The sequence below is a fragment of the Typopeltis vanoorti genome, chromosome 22, assembly GCF_054136105.1.
Source record: "Typopeltis vanoorti isolate ZY-2024b chromosome 22, IOZ_Tvanoo_1.0, whole genome shotgun sequence".
NCBI lineage: Eukaryota > Metazoa > Arthropoda > Arachnida > Uropygi > Thelyphonidae > Typopeltis > Typopeltis vanoorti.
This window is the reverse complement of record NC_143570.1, coordinates 92,546,196-92,563,483: the sequence shown is the minus strand read 5'-3', so window position 1 is coordinate 92,563,483 and position 17,288 is coordinate 92,546,196. Positions and strand designations below refer to the sequence as shown.

The 17,288-nt window shown below is 38.6% G+C and overlaps 1 protein-coding gene across 2 annotated transcripts in view; it reads right to left on the bottom strand.

Moving 5' to 3' along the window:
- LOC150094569 (integrin alpha-9-like) overlaps positions 1-17,288 on the bottom strand; it is an 806,800-nt gene that overhangs the window by 202,134 nt on the left and 587,378 nt on the right. The window lies entirely within an intron of this gene.

Sequence of the window (17,288 nt, the reverse complement as noted above, 5' to 3'; positions counted from 1 at the left end):
AAAAGTTCTTGGCCTAACAATGAAAAAATGAATTTATAATTTAAAAATTATTTTTATTTTTCAACATAATCTCCCTTAAGACTAATACATTTATTCCAGCGATGCTCCAGCACCGTTATCTCGTCCCTGTAGTGGTTCTCAGTGAGATTTGCAAAATACCCCTCTACAGCTGCAGTCAACTCTTGATTTGAATCAAAACATTGACCAGCATGAAAGAGCTTTAGGCAGAGACAGAAATCTGGGGAATAGGGTGGATGTTCCAACAATTCATAGTTCAGATTCCTTAATTTTCACATTGCCAAAACAACGTTGTGGGCAGGTACATTGTCCTGATGAAAGATTATTATTATTATTATTCAGGCCTCCATGGAGTTAAAAGACTCATCGAGGGGAGGTTCCCCCTAAGAAACACAAAGTCTATCATACCACTCCTTAAACTCGTTGACTGTTCTCGCCCTCACCACTCTATCAGGCAATGCATTCCACGGCTCAACCACCCTCCATGCAAAGAAACCACTCCTCACCTTCTTGCTCACAGTTTCCTTTCATAACTTCCAGGGATGGCCTCTTGTCATCATTCCTTCCCGCTGTTCAATCAAGTGAAAGAACTCTCTAGTGTCAACCCTGTAACCACCTCTCAACAGTATAAAAGTCTCAATCATATCACCTCTCCTTCTTCTATCCACCAAACTCTGCAGTCCACATTCCCTCAGCTGATTCTCATAACTATCCTTGTACAGTCCTGAGACCATCTTTGTCATCCGTCTTTGTATCTTTTCCACAGTTAATTTATCCCTTTCAAATCCTGGGGACCAAATCTGAGAACAATAATCCAAGAGTGGTCTGATCAGAGACTTATACAACGGAATGATAACCTTCTTATCTCTGCAGGTCAGTGTCCTTCTCATAATTGCAGCAATCCTCTGTGTTACCTTCACCACCTTTGCAATATGTCCCCTAAACTTCAGGGTTCTATCAATCATCAACCCCAGATCTCTTGTCTACCCAACTTCCTCCAGTATAACTCCTCCCATAGAGTATGCAGCATCCCATCGATGTTTCCCAAACCTCAAGACCTTACATTTTGCTGCATTAAACTGACACCCCCATTCATTTACCCATCTATCTAGCTTATTCAAATCCTCTTGCAGGGCTACCACATCTGCACAATTACTGATAACCTTTCCCAGCTTCGCATCTTCCGCAAACAACTGAAGTGTTTGCAAACCACTGGCAATGTCATTGATATAAAGGTTAAACAATATAGGTCCTAGTACTGAGCCCTGTGGGACCCCACTTGTAACCTTCTGTCTCCTTGAAACTGCTCCACCATACACAACTCTCTGATACCTATCAGACAGCCAATCTTGAATCCAGTTGACCAATATGACATCCAGACCCATGTGTTGCAACTTATATATCAGCTTATCATGTGGCACCCTGTCAAATGCCTTTGCTAAGTCCAAGAAAATTGCTGTATATGCCTTTCCCTCATCTAATGTTCTTGTAACTTTATTATAAAAGGCTAGCATATTGCTAAAACAAGAGCGCCCTTTCACAAATCCATGTTGACTCTCACAGATAATATTACCCTCATCTGCCCAGTGCTGTATACAGTCCCTCACTACTTTCTCCAAGATCTTAACAACTACTGATGACACACAGACTGCTCTATAATTAGACACTTCCAGTCTGTTACCACCCTTATGCAATGGCACTATCTTACCTTCCTTACATTCCCTGGGCACCTTTGCCGAAGCCAGACTTTCATTGAAAAGCCAAGTTAAAGACACTGTCAGTTCCCTAGCACATTCTCTCAAAACTCGTGGTGAAATACCATCCAGTCCCAAAACTTAATTGACATCTAGAGTTCTCAGTATCTGAAACACACTCTCCTCCTGTTCCTCTAAACCTTGAACCTGCCCTATCCATCTAGTATTAAAACTGACTCCTCCAGGATGAAATACTCCAATAAAGTGGTCATTGAACAATTCCACTATGTCCTCTGCATCAGTCACTCTATTCCCATTTTTATCCACACAATATCATTCTTCCACAGTCATTTCTGCTCCTACTGTCCACATAGCTAAAAAATTCCCTAGGATTTTCTTTGGATCTTAGGGCCAATCTCCTCTCATATTCCAGTTTTGCTTTCCTTACCACACTAGTCACTCTTCTGGCCCGTGTCTTATATTCTTCACGCATCCTCTCTTCACCTGTCTCCTTATATCTCTTCCATAGCCTCTTTTTCACATGCAATTCCTGTTTAATATTGTTTGTCATCCACTTTACTCCAAATTGTGTCCTCTTCTTCACTCGTGGTATACAACTTACCATTGCTGTTAACAAATATTCTTTCACAATTGCCCACGCACTAACGATATCCTGGCTTTCCAATTCCTCCCTCCATGAAACTTCCCGAAGTTGATGTCTAAGACTATTATAATCACCTGCATTATAATTCCACATAAGTGCCCATCTCTTTGATACTAATGCATGTCTATTGATTTTCCAAGTCAAAACCATATGGTCACTATCTCCAACTAGTGGGAGAGATGTCATCTCAGTTATTATAAACTCTTCTGATGCTATAACCAAATCTAAAACTCTTGAACCTCTTGTTCCCTCTATTACATGTTGCCTAAGACATTTGTCCCTCAAGAATTCTAGAAATTCCATTGCACTATTGCTGCATGCATCTTCCTCTCTCCAATTTATACTACTGTAGTTAAAATTTCCCATAACAATCATTCTTCTTGCACTTGCCAAACTTAACTGTCTAAACATCTCCTGGTCCCCCATCCTCTGTGCTCCTGGGTCTGTAGCAACACCCCACTAAATATCCTGTCTTGCTTACCTCTACCTCACACTATATGCTCTCAAAATCATTTGTCTCACTTCCTTCCAAAGCCTCCACTCTTAGAGGACATAGGTCATCACTTATCATAAGCAGTACCCCACCACCACGCTTTCTGCTCCTATCTTGACGAAAAATGCTATACCCAGCGACTTCTATTCCTGTTATTATATCCCCTTCTGTCAACCACGTCTCAGTGATCCCAATAATTTTTGGCCAGACTGATGCTATCTGCACCACCAATTCCTCTCCCTTATTCCGGATACTCCTGGCATTAGTATAAAGCATAGAAATGCCATTGTTTCTATACCCAGAATTATTCCTTCTAGACTCCACTAGGCTCAGTGTTACCTGACATCGTCTCCCTTGTCCCAAGTATCCATTCCTACAAGAGGCCACCCCTGCTATCATCCTCTCTGGGACACACTGACTTTTTCAGAACAGCAATCTCTCCAGATGCCTATGTCCTTCCTCATTCAAATGTAAACGGTCTCTCGCATAAGATTCCTCTCTTTCCTCAAACGCATTTCAAGCATCCACATATACCAGTCCTCTCTTGTCACACATTCTTGCTATTATCACTGCTCTTCTACTCAGCTCATCATTATCATACCTAGGCAACACACACACTATTTTTCTTCTCTCTGTCTTCTTCCGTACAGTCTCAAGCAAAAACCTCATATCTCTCACTGCCCGACTTACATTACCACTCAAGTCATTCGTTCCTGCCATCACAATCATCTCATCCACCCTTTCACCTCTCTTAACTGCCAAAGCCACCCTTTCTATCGTTCCTCCTGGCAAACACTCCTCACACATCCTATCTTAAACACCACGGATCATTGAGTCGCCATACATTATACCTCTTACTATTCCATCTCTCCTATTGTTTCCATTCTCTCCTCTTCTTTCATTCTCTCTCCTCTACTGCTATTCTCTCTTCTAGCATTCCCATACCTCTCTCTCTCTCCTACTGTTTCCATTCTCTCCTCTTCTAGCACTCCCATACATCTCTCTCATTCCCTCTCTCCTACTGTTTCCATTTTCTCCACTTCTAGCACTTCCATATCCCTCTCTCATTCTGTCTCTCCTACTGTTTCCATCCTCTCATCTTCTAGCATTCCCATACCTCTCTCTCATTCCATCTCTCCTACCGTTTCCATTCTCTCCTCTTCTAGCACTTCCATATCTCTCTCTCTCTCATTCCGTCTCTCCTACTGTTTCCATCCTCTCATCTGCTAGCATTCCCATACCGCTCTCTCATTCCCTCTCTTCTACTGTTTCCATTCTCTCCTCTTCTAGCACCCCCATACCTCTCACTCATACTTCCTAAATTCTCTCTCTCTCTCCTACTCTGATTCTCCTTGCATTTATCTCTTCCATTCTCCTAATCTTATCTTTCATACTTCTGCTCTCATTCACAAGACATTCCACATCCTTTTTCAACTCATCTATCTCCCTCTCCAGGTCAGTCACTCTTAATCTAAATTCACTCTCCCAAACAAAACTATCTCTTAAACTTTCACAGTCACTCACACCTTCCACACCATCAACTATTTTTTTTTTCATTCTCTCCTATCACACTACTTGTCTTTCTACATTCATTCCCTGTTCCTGGAGCAACAAAGTCGGATATCGATATTTCTAATGCACTTATTTCCTCCAACTGCCTGTATTTTGCGCATATACGCTCTCTGCTCTTTTTCACAAGCCACATATATAATTCCCGAGACGCATACATACCACAAGTACAGAATGCCACAAAGTCCCTTATGATATTGCTGATAACTGAGTTCTTGAATGGCGGAGGACTTGGCGATATGCCACTTGCGACTGCTGCTGAATCCGTCTTCATTCCTTACTGCCGAGTAGCGTAATCGTTAATTATTCAATTAATAAATTCCGTTAAATAAATAGAAAAAAAAAGTACAAACAATTACAAGCAAAACAAAAGATTTAAGTACACTAAATAAAATGAAATATAACTAAATACAGTAATGAAACTTAGCTTCGTTTTGTCTTCCACCGTTATGCATTTGATTCCGAAGGTAACCAAAATATATTATATCGCGACAGCAACTAACTTCCAAAAAACAATCACTGAAGTACACTTGTATTCAAAGAAACAATTTAGCACTCAAAAACGTAGAAAAACGGGAAAAAAAAAAACGGACTATTCACCAATTAAAAATCACTTTCTTCTACACAGCTCAAATTAACCGCCACATGCTACAGCAACACTGATTTTTTTTCTTCTGCAAAACAGGTCTTTTCTCATGAATTTTTTTGTCTAGTCTGGTTAAAACATCGGAATAATATTCCCCAGTTATTGTTTTACCCTTTTCAAGATAATTAATAAATAAAATGCCTTTAGCATCTGAAAATACTGATGCCATGATCTCTTGCACTGAACAACCAGCTTCTGTCCACTATTTTGACTGTTGTCTGGATTCTGGTGTGTAATGGTGAATCCAAGTCTCATCCATAGTAATAAATCAACCCACAAAATCAGATTTTTTCTTGTTAAAACGCTCCAAGCACTGTTCGGAGTTTTTCATGCGAGTGTGTTTTTGATCTACTGTAAGCAAGCATGGCACCCTTCTTGCGCAAAGCTTTTTCATTTGCAATTCTACATGTAAAATATATCCTACACGTTCTTTTGAAATGCCTATAGTCTCAGCAACTTCCCGCACTTTGACTCACTAGTCATCCAATAACATATTGTGCACTTGATCAATGATTTCTGGTGTTGTTACACATTTTGGATGTCTTTCATGTTTATCATCTTCAAGGCTGGTACAACCACCTTTAAACTCGGCATCCCATTTCTTAATTATTGAAAATTAAGGAGAAGAGTGCTCATAAACTTTTATGAACTTCGAATGAATTTCTTTCGGCTTTAAACCTTCTTTTACAAAGAATTTTATAACTGCACGATACTCAATTTTATCCATTTCAAGTGTTACAGACAACACATTTCCTATCAGAAAGTTGTATAAAACAAACTACTTGATACAATGACTCGCAATTTCACATGGATGCTTATGACAGATGTACCAACATAGTAAAAAAAAAAAATCTTTTCGATAGTGTTGCCATCTATGGTTGAGGCCGATAACTTTTCAAACCACCCTTGTAAGGTTATTCTTACTTAGTCATTCTTCCTCTTACTTGCCACATAACAAAAGAACTGTTTGGGATTTCCTTTGGCCTGGTCACTTACATTCTTCTCATAATTTGATTTTGCCTTCCTTGCCATGCTGATCATCTTTCTTGCCTGACCCTTGTACTGTTTGTAAGGTGACCAACAAACAGTTGGTCACCTTTCTCCTTATATACCCTACATAGCATTTTCTCTTTCTGCTGCTCATACTATATGATATTACTCATCCATGTAACTCCTACCTGATTAACCCCCTTTATTATTATTATTATTCAGGCCTCCATTGAGTCAAGAGACTCATCGCAGGAGGTCCTTCCTAGGAATCACAAAGTCTATCATACTCCTTGAACTCATTGACCATTCTTGCTCTCACAACTATCATGCAATGCATTCCATGGTTCTACCACCCTCCATGCAAAGAAACCACTCCTCACCCTCTTGTTCATAGCTTCCTTTCAAACTTTCCAGGAATGACCCATTGTCATCACTCCTTCCTGCTGCTCCACCAAGTGAAAGAACTCCTCAGTATCCACCCTGTAACTTCCTCTCAACAAACTCTGCAGTTCACATTCCTTCAGCCAGCTTTAGGTAAACAATTTAATATAGCTTCCTCTAGAAGCACATGAACTATCTCTCATACTCTACTAACATCCTTCCCTTTCTGGGTTTTGTGCCATTGTACAGCTTCAAGCTTCCTAAGTTTGTCATAATAGCCTGCCTTGCAATTCTGCATATACCCCCTTCTTGACAGAATATTCCCCATTTTTTACTATCTCCCAAGTCAAGATTGCATGCTCACATTCCCCAATTGGAGACAATGTGGCTGCCTTAGTTATGGATAGCTCTTCTGATCCTGTAACTAGGTCCAATATTCTTACACCTCGGGTCCCTCTCCATCACATTGTTGCCTCAAGTAATTACCTCTCAGGAGGTGCATAAATTCCATTTCCTTCTTACCATGTGATTTCGCTTCCTTATATAATTTATATCTCCATAGTTGAAGTCCCCATAATAATCACTCAACCTGCACTTATCGTACTAATTAGTTAATGCATGTCTTCCAGATCATCCATAGAATCTCTGGCTTATAGCAGCATCTAACCGTATGTTTTGTCCAATTAGTCTTGATCACACATCAGACTGTTTCTTGATCACACATTACACATCACAAATGAACAACCTCCCTCCTACTTATCTCTTATTCTTTTTGGCTGCAATTCATCTCTGTCATCAGCAGTACCCCTATCCCCATCCTATTTTCTCTATTGACCCTGAAAATACTAAATCCTTCACATTCTATCCCTGTAACTAGATCATCTGCTGTTAGCTAAGTCTCACTAATGCCTCTACCTTTTGGCAAGGTTGCACTGACCAGTGCCAAAAACTAATCCCTCATGTTCCTGATACTTCTAACATTAGCATCCCTTTAGGCTCCCACCCACCTTTACTTCCTGAACTGATAACGTATTCAATATTTTGGTTTGAGAGACTAGATTCTGCACCTATTGGTCATTTCACACAGTCTCCTCAATGGGTGCCCTCACACATATTCACTTGCATCCATTCCAATTGCCTAAGTTTTCATGAATTTGCACTTCAGCATGCTTGGTGAACAAACCCCTCTCTCTCTAGGTGTTTAGAGAGAGGTTTGGTGAACAAACCTCTCTCTCTCTCTCTCTCTAAACACCTAACATCAAAACCAGTTAGATGCAGTCTGTCAGCTTTATACAAATCCTTCTTTCCATCAAATACAGACCACAAATTCTATATCATTTCTTCTGCATAACCTATGTATAGATTCATTAGCTACCAGTCACCTTCTCCTCAGTTCACCTCTATCATAGTGTGGCAGGAGACTTACCATTTTTACCTCCTTGCTCTTCATTTTTGTTTCATACAACAACTTATTCACATCTTCCCTCATAGAATACCTCTTGCCTATCAGATCATTAGTACAGAACCAAGACACAAGTTCTTTGTCCCTACCTTTTTGCATCTGGATAGCATGACTAATATCATTCATTTTTGCACCAGGAAACTTTTGTTAAGTACTCCTGTGATCACTTGAGTCTCCATACGTAATTTTCTCCTTACTATGTTTTTTGACACAATCTCGATTTTTACCTTGGACCATCTGCTTCTTTCTCTTCTCAGCCATGCTAATCTCTGGCCTCTTCTGTAACTTTTCATTTTTGCACTTTGTTGTGTGAAGGATAACATTCAAGTGCACTATTTACATATATTTCATTCTCCTGCATTTCCACTGGTGCATGTTCAATATTAATTCAGACATCTAACATTTTCCAATTTACTGTCAATACTATCTGTCTACTAACATTGACTTCATTCTCTCCACCACCTATCTGGCACTCACTGTTGAAATACTTAATACAAACTTGTTCACCTGTTTCATTCTCTTTTCATAAATCCTTTAATTTTTGTGATGAATACTTCTCTCTCTCTCACACACACACACACACACACTGCAATGTACAAAATCAAGTAAATTCAAATCATCCAACAATGACTCAAACAAGGCATCCAAAGGAACCAAGCCTCCTGGACCATTTACAGCAACTATGATGAATACAGAACTTAAAAAGCTCCATGCCGGCTTGATCGCTGTCCGGAATAACAAGTTGCATTGCTTGTTTGGGTGGAGGGCAAGCTTTGAAAAATAAGTTACAGTCCCATAAACAATGCTCTCTCAAGATATGTTCCTAAACATAGAAGGACTACCTATCAAAGCCGAAGTCATTGGCAAAATAGCCAAAGACAAAGCAATTGATGTCTTGGCTCTCCCAAGCTGGCCTCAAGGACATAACCCAACGTGTACCTGATGCAGAATACTCCACAGGTATTAAAATCAAAATACCACCATCTACAATGTCTACAAACCACCATCGCAATCCTGGCCTGATCAGATGGACTGGGCACCACTTCACCCTGCTATCTATTTTGGCGACTTCAACTTTCATCAACACCATGTGGGGCTATTCCTCTAACAACTGGGACAGTAATAATATAGTTAACTGGATGGACACATATAACCTGTATTTGATTTACAATGCCAAGCAGGAAGGCACTCTCCACTCAGTCAGATGGAACAGAACCTACATCCCAGATCTGTGCATAGTCTCTAAAGACTCTGAAGACCACCCTCTGCCAACAACCAGAACCATCCTCAACAGATTCCCTAATAGTCAGCATTGTCCTATTAGGGAATCTGTTGTTCCACCCACCCCTAATTGCTATCCAAGATTTGTTAAACTAATCAAAACTGCAGCCAAAACGTCTATTCCTAGAGGCTACAGAAAACTACATCCCAAGCTGGAGTAGAGAAACTGAGGAACTTTTAGCCAAATATGAAGTGACTGAAGACCCAACTGTTGCTAAGGAGCTCATAGCAATGCTGGATAAAAACAGAAAGGAAAGATAGATCTCAACCATCCATGAACTTGATTTCACCACATCTGGCTGGAAAAGCTGGTCACTTCTGAGAAAATTAAGTAGGTTAAAACCTACTTAAGAACAAGTAGGTCACAAAAAAGGCCTGCTAGTTTGGCATTAATAGCTATTGAAAATGATATATGTGCGGAATTAGACATTAAGACCATTATTTCTAATTTTGTGAATATGAAATCAAAAACCTTAAAATTTTAATAAAAAAAATTTCAAGTATATTTATGTAATTTAATTTATTTTCTGTTATTCTGTAAAGATATTATTTTTTGAATACTCATTAAATGTTCTAATTATTTCTGAATTCTTTTATTATTTTCTCATCATTCTCGAGTTTCTTTTAATTTCCTAAAAGATAGTTCCACTTATAAAAATTTTTACAAGTTACTAAAAGTTTAGTAACTTGTAAAATGCAAGAATTTTTAAAACTTTAGTTCAAATAAATTTTAACTATAATTAAAATTCATTTTATTTTTGTTAGCGATTCAGGTCGGTGAGAAGGCTGTAATCCCTGTATCATTATATTCAACGATTAAAGTGAAGTGGCTTTAAAATTTGCTTTAACTTTTGAGAATTTTTTGAATATACGGGTTTTTAATGATTATCCTGCCTAGTCAACACTCCCGGTTCGTTACATTTAGCGAACCAACGTGTGGCTGTTCTGTCAAAATTTATTTAAGAAATTTTAAATAATTTAAATTTTTATTATCGTAAAAGAACCACACATGCCCAGACCGTAACAGGGGCACTTAGATAGAAATTGCATGCGGGCATCAAAGACCCCAGCGCCGGCTCTGCCCTCATCTAATGCTCTTGTAACTTTATCATAAAATGCTAGCATATTGCTAAAACGAGAGTGCCCCTTCACAAATCCATGTTGACTCTTGCAGATAACATTACCCTCATCTGCCCAATGCTATATATGGTCCCTCACTACTTTCTCGAAGATCTTAGTAACTACTGATGACACACAAACTGGCCTATAATTAGACACTTCCAGTCTGCTACAGCCCTTATGCAATGGCACTATCTTACCTTCCTTCCATTCCATGGGCACTTTTCCCGCAGGAGACTTTCATTGAAAATCCAGGTTAAAGACACTGTCAGTTTCCTAGCACATTCTCTCAAAACTCGTGGTGAAATACCATTCAGTCCCAAAGCCTTACTGACATCCAGAGTACTCGGTATCTGAAACACACTCTCCTCCTACACCTCTAAACCTTGAACCTGCCCTATCCGTCTAGTATTAAAACTGACTCCTCCAAGATGAAATACTCCAATGAAGTGTTCATTGAACAATTCCACTATGTCCTCTGCATTACTCACTCTATTCCCATTTTTATCCCACAATATCGTTCTTCCAAAGTCGTTTCTCCTCTTACTGGCCACATAGCTAAAAAATTCCCTAGGATTTTCTTTGGATCTTAGGGCCAATCTCCTCTCATATTCCAGTTTCGTCTTCCTTACCATACTAGTCACTCTTCTGGCCTGTGTCTTGTATTCTTCATGTATCTTCTCTTTACCTGTCTCCTTATATCTCTTCCATAGCCTCTTTTCCCGCATGCAATTCCTGTTTAATATTGTTTGTCATCCACTTTACTTCAAATTGTGTCCTCTTCCCCACTCCTGGTATACAACTTACCATTGCTGCTAACATATATTCTTTCACAATTTCCCATGCAGTAATGATATCCCAGCCTTCCAATTCCTCCCTCCATGAAACTTCCCGAAGTTGACGTCTAAGACTATTATAATCACCTGCTTTATAATTCCACATAAGTTCCTGTCTCTTTGATACTCCTGCATGTCTATTCATTTTCCAAGTCAAAACCATATGGTCACTCTCTCCAACTGGTGGGAGAGATGTCATCTCAGTTTTTATCAACTCTTCTGATGCTATAACCAAATCCAAAACTCTTGAACCTCTTGTTCCCTCTGTTACATGTTGCCTAAGACATTTGTTCTCCCAAGAATTCTAGAAATTCCATTCCCCTATTGCTACATGCATCTTCCTCTCTCCAATTTATACTACTGTAGTTAAAATTTCCCATAACAATCATTCTTCTTGCACTTGCCAAACTTAACTGTCTAAACATCTCCTGGTCCCCCATCCTCTGTGCTCCTGGGTCTGTAGCAACACCTCCACTAAATATCTTGTCTTGCCCACCTCCACCTCACACTATATGCTTTCAGAATCATTAGTGTCACAGCCTTCCAAAGCCTCCGAAGCCTCCACAGCCTTCCAAAGCCTCTGGCTCAGTGTTACCTGATCTCGTCTCCTTCTCCCAAGTATCCATTCCCACAAGAGGCCACCCCTGCTATCATCCTCCCTGGGACACACTGAGTCGTTCAGAACAGCAATCTCTCCAGATGCCTACGTCCTTCCTCATTCAAATGTAAGCGGCTCTCTCGCATACAATTCCTCTCTTTCATACTCATTCATACACTCAACTGCCTCCCTATGGTCTGCATATCTACTCCCCCCCACTTAATAAATCTAGTTTCCCTGGTTCTGCACATCCACTTCATTAAATAACACTTTTTCAAGTCTCCTTACACCGAATCCATTCAAATGCAAACCATCCATGTTATATAGATCCTTCTGCCCATCGAACTCACTCCACACATCCACAAATTCCACACCACTCATCACACATAACCCACGCATAAAGTCATTTGCAATTATGGCCCTCCTCCTAAATATTTCACTGTCGTACCTTGGCAAAAGACTGATCATCCTAACTCTCTCACTCTTTTCTTTTGCTACCTCAAACAATTCATTCAGGTCCTCTATCATTTCCATTTTATCTCCTTTCAAATCATTCATACCACAACTATCAATTCTTTCACTCTTTCCTTTTGCTCTCTAATAGACTCACGTCCTTGATCGTTGCACCAGGTTGGTACGATTTTGTCAAATCCTCTACTAACACACCTCTTACTAATGAATCTCCATATAGCACTCTTTCCTTCATTTTGTTTACATTCACAAACATATTCTTATTTTTCCTATCATACTTTTTATTATTGGCTGGTACACTCGGTAGACATTTGTGCATACGCTCTAGTTGCCGTTTTGCTCTATGTATCGCTCCGCTCAACAATGCAGTCTCACTCATTGCATCTATCTCATCTTTTTTATTAACTGTTAAACCATTAATTTCCTCTGTATTTATTTCATCATTCACACTTTCTACATTCACGCCCTCACAGTTCTCTCGTACAACCTTGCAATTTCTTATCATATCGCTATTTCCTTTATTCTGAAATTTGACAGAAATATCACACTCATGACCTGAAATGCATTTTAATTCCTCATTTTCTTACATTTTCTACACACATTCACTCCCTTATCATCTAACCATACTCCAACCGCTCTCCGCAAAGTGTACATTTCGCAGATAGTACACTGAATAAACTCCTTCATATTACAGTTATTTAACAAAGATGACTAACCATTATAACTAGCTGCCATTTTTCTTTTTACGGGAGCCATGTGCTCGCTACTATCATATTTACTCAAATTAATAATTGAAACACCAAAAACACATAAACAGACACACTAAGCAAAGCAAAGAAAACTATGTAACATTCAAACAAAATTGTCAATGATAACTTAAAATAACACTTATCTTATCAGGAGCTCTCAACAAACACTGCAGACCATTGTTTTGACAACATTTGAGAATTGTTTTGACAACATCTGGCAAGGCTGCGTTTATCACCGTTATGAGTACTTTTTGATATACACATCAATATTATTGTCAGAAATGCAGATTTGACAGTTCAAAATGTTTCATTGTAAAGAAAAATGTTTCACTGTTCAGTTATATTCACATTGCACCCCCATAGCACAGTGGGAAGAATGGGACATAGTGCCTTTTACTGGAAAAGACCCTGAGTTCAATTTTCAGTGTGACAAGAGGATTTTTATATGGGCTTTTTCAGTTGAAGGTGAGTTAGCTGATTTCATATGGAGGTAGCAGGTGTGTCAGGTGTTGATTGGGTTATATGTTAATAAGGCTGTGGTGATGGATGACATATCACTGCATATTAAGGAATCTGCACAAAAGTTGGTTATGCCCTTGACCTGGTTGTTTAATGTAAGTCTTGCAGTGGGTTTTCCTAAAGAGTGGAAAGAAGGCAAAATAGTACCACTCCACAAGCATGGTTCTAAGACAGAAGTCTTGAGCTATAGGCCAGTGTGTATAACTGCAGTTGTGGTCAAGGTGAGGAATTATAAGTACTCCCCAACTTTGATAACTACACAGGCTTGCAAAATTCGAGTCATGAAAAGTTGTCTGGAACTATTAACTGTTTCTGATTTATTTTTGACCGCTGATTTAAAATATCTCTTCCAATTTTCACTATCACGTAAGGATTTTTCACAAAATAGATCTCAATATTACAGTAAACTAGCTTTAAAACACATTATATTAAGTAAAATAACAGCATTTAAAATTTTCTTAAACATTTTGGGAATGAAAGTATTGGAAAATAAATTTTTAATTAACTTCCCAACCGGCCACGACGTCCAGATAAATCTGGATACGAAGCTCTAAAACCCATTGAATAACATGGATAAGAAGTGCAATTTGGTGTCACTATTTCATCCACATTGGCCGGTAGGGAGGTTAAAGTAATCAAAGATTAGTCTTTAGTACATACTTTATATTTTGCTGTGGTGTCTTTTTCCTTCAAAGCTTCTTTTTGAACTTTTCTGGGTCGTCTCTGTGCAGCATCCAGTAATAGTCTGCCATTATGTTGACATTCCACAGGCCCTAATACCATCTTTCCATCTCCTTGATGTCTTGGTGGAATTGCTCTCCTTGCTCTTCGCTGACAGTTCTTAGTTTCTCAGGAAAGTAGTCTAAATGAGAGTCGAGAAAGTTCTCTTTTAAGCTCATGGAGCATCCCGAATCATTGAATTTCTGTAGCATGTCTTCCACAATCATTTTATAGTTGGGGTCCTTGTGATTTCCTAAAAATTTGGTCACCACCTCTTTCAAAGCTTTCCACGCTTCTTTTTCAAAAGTTGCCATTTTTTCTTCAAACAGTTTATCCTTCAAAAGTTTCCTGATGTCTGGACCGATAAAAATACCTTCTTTCAATTTTGTTGTAAATAATCCTGGAAATTTTGCACAGATGTATTTAAAACACTCTCCTTCTTTCAACAAAGCCTTGACAAATTGTTTCATCAATCCCAGCTTTATGTGAAGCAGGGGTAAAAGGATTTTTTCCCAAGCAACCAAAGTTTCGTGTAACAGATTTTTACTTCCAGGTTCTAATCTGACTCTTTCTGGCCATTCCTTCTTGATCCAATGTTGCTCTCAATCTCTGCTATCCCACTCGCACAAAAAGCATGGGTATTTGGTATATTCTCCTTATTGTCCCAAAATCATAGATATGACTAAGTTCACTGCAAACTGTCCACCCATGATCAATGTATTTAAGTTTGCTGAGAATGTAGGCTAAATTTTTGTATCGTTCTTTCAAATGCACAGAATGCACTACTGATACTAAAGCATACTTATTGTAATTAACGAGAAGCACAGCTTTGAGGCTTCTTTTTGAGGAATCAATAAACAACCTCTAATCAAAGACTTCATATTTTATGTTGAATTTGCTTATCAGTCCAGAAATATCGCTACAGTAAACTAAATCACCTTCCTCTGAAAAGTAAGGAAGGAAATCTCTTTCTCTTTATCTAAACCATGAGAAAGAAATGCTAGGGGCTAACAAATTCTTTTTGTTTAGGCTTTTGTTAATACTGCACCAATCATATGCATAGAGATGGAAGCAACCATTAAAGGAAATGAGGGAGTGAAGGCATTGACTTCTCGATCTTGGATTGCATGGGGGTGGCTTAAGATTAAGAGACTATCGTTAGGACTGTTGTGCAACTGAATTTTGAAAGCTTGGGAAAAGATTTGGTTAGAAATAATTAATTAAATTACATAAGCATGGTCGCTAAAAGCTTCAAATATATTGCATGAAGATGAGCAGCTGATCACATAATAATGCTGATAATAAACATTTAAATGCATTCATTTATAATGTAAGCAATTCTAAATTATAATGAATACTGAGGATTTAATTATAAACATCAATTTAGTTTCTTCCTGAAAAAAACTTCAGTTTTTGAAAATCCTCACATGTATCTCAGAAACTACCTTAGTCAGTCGCCTTTGGACCCTTTCCAAGGGTCCAAAGGCGACTGACTAAGGTAGTTTCTGACCTCTGGAATGTCGAGTATGAGGAAAGATTGAAAAGATGTAATTTGCAGAGTCTAGTGGAGAGAAGGAAGAGGGGAGATATGATAGAGACCTACAAGTTGGTAAGGGGTTGTTATAGGATCAATGGTGGAGAAGTTCTACAGAGAATAGTGGGAGATCAGGGGAGAACCAGAGGTCATGCCTGGAAACTGTATAAAGAGGGTGTGAGTAGGGGAGTGAGAGGCAGGTTTTTTTCGTGCAGAGTTGTGAATGATTGGAATGCCTTGCCTGAGAGTGTGGTGTCTGCAAGGAGTTTGAATGTGTTTAAGACCCGGTATGATGAGATGTGTGTGAGATAAAAGGACCTCCTAGATGAGTCTTTGACTCCATGAGGTCTTGTTTAATAATAATAATAATAATCTCACACCACGAATTTTTAACTTTAATTTTGGATAAAAAAATGCAAACTATATTTGAGTAAATACAGTAATAATAATAACCTTGAAGTGGAGTAATTACTACAAAAAATTGCTAAATGAAACATGCAGTGTTCACATCACAGTGTTAAAAAAACACTGACCAGGCATGCAGTCAGGAATACATATCCATACTTGAAGCAGAAAAAGCGATCAAAAGCCTGAAATGTGAAAAGGTGATAGGAGTATATGATATTCGATCAGAAATGTTCAAGTATGGAGGTATATAAAGTCTTACAGTGACTGTGTTGCATAATTCAGAAGGCCTGGACAGAGGGATGAATTACAGATAATTGGAGTAAAGCTCATAGTACCCATATACAAAAAGGGAAATAAAACTGAATATGAGTTTTACAGAGGTATTTCTCTACTGAGTGTTCCTGTAAGATATACGCAAGTATACTTGAGAAATGGTTGAAAAGAATTGGTGAAGAACAAGCTGTATTCAGACCAAATAGAGGTTGTCAGGATCAGATTTTCGCTTTATGACAGATAGTTGTGAAATCATGGAAGTATAACAAAGATCTGTATTTAAGTTTTAGATCTGGAAAAGGCATATGACAAAGTGCCAAGAGAGAGAGACTATTCAAAATGCTACAGTTATATGGTGTCAATGGGCCATTATATCAGGCAATACTTAGTCTTTATTTGCGTTGTAAGTCAGCAGTTAGAATTGAAGGAAGTACAGGAAGGTGGTTTAATGTTAAATCTGGTGTCAGACAAGGATGTACTTTATCCCCTCTGTTATTCGTTATATATATATGGATTACATTATGAAGGAAAGTGGTATTAAACATGATATAAAAATTGGAGATGTTAATGTCAGCTCTTTGCTTTATGCAGATGATGTTATACTTCTAAATAAATCTGCTACAAGTCTGCAAGATTCCCTGACTAAATTGAATAACTGTTGCAATAAATTTGGTTTGAAAATCAGCAATAGCAAGGTGAAGACAATGAAATTAGGTTGAAGCATTGAAAATATCAACTACATTGTGAATGGAGAACCCTATACAACAAGTAAAACATTTCAGCTACTTAGGCACAACGTTAGTGAAGATGGTAAATTAAATATGGAAATAGACAACAGAATCAAAGCCGGTATGGTAGGAAGT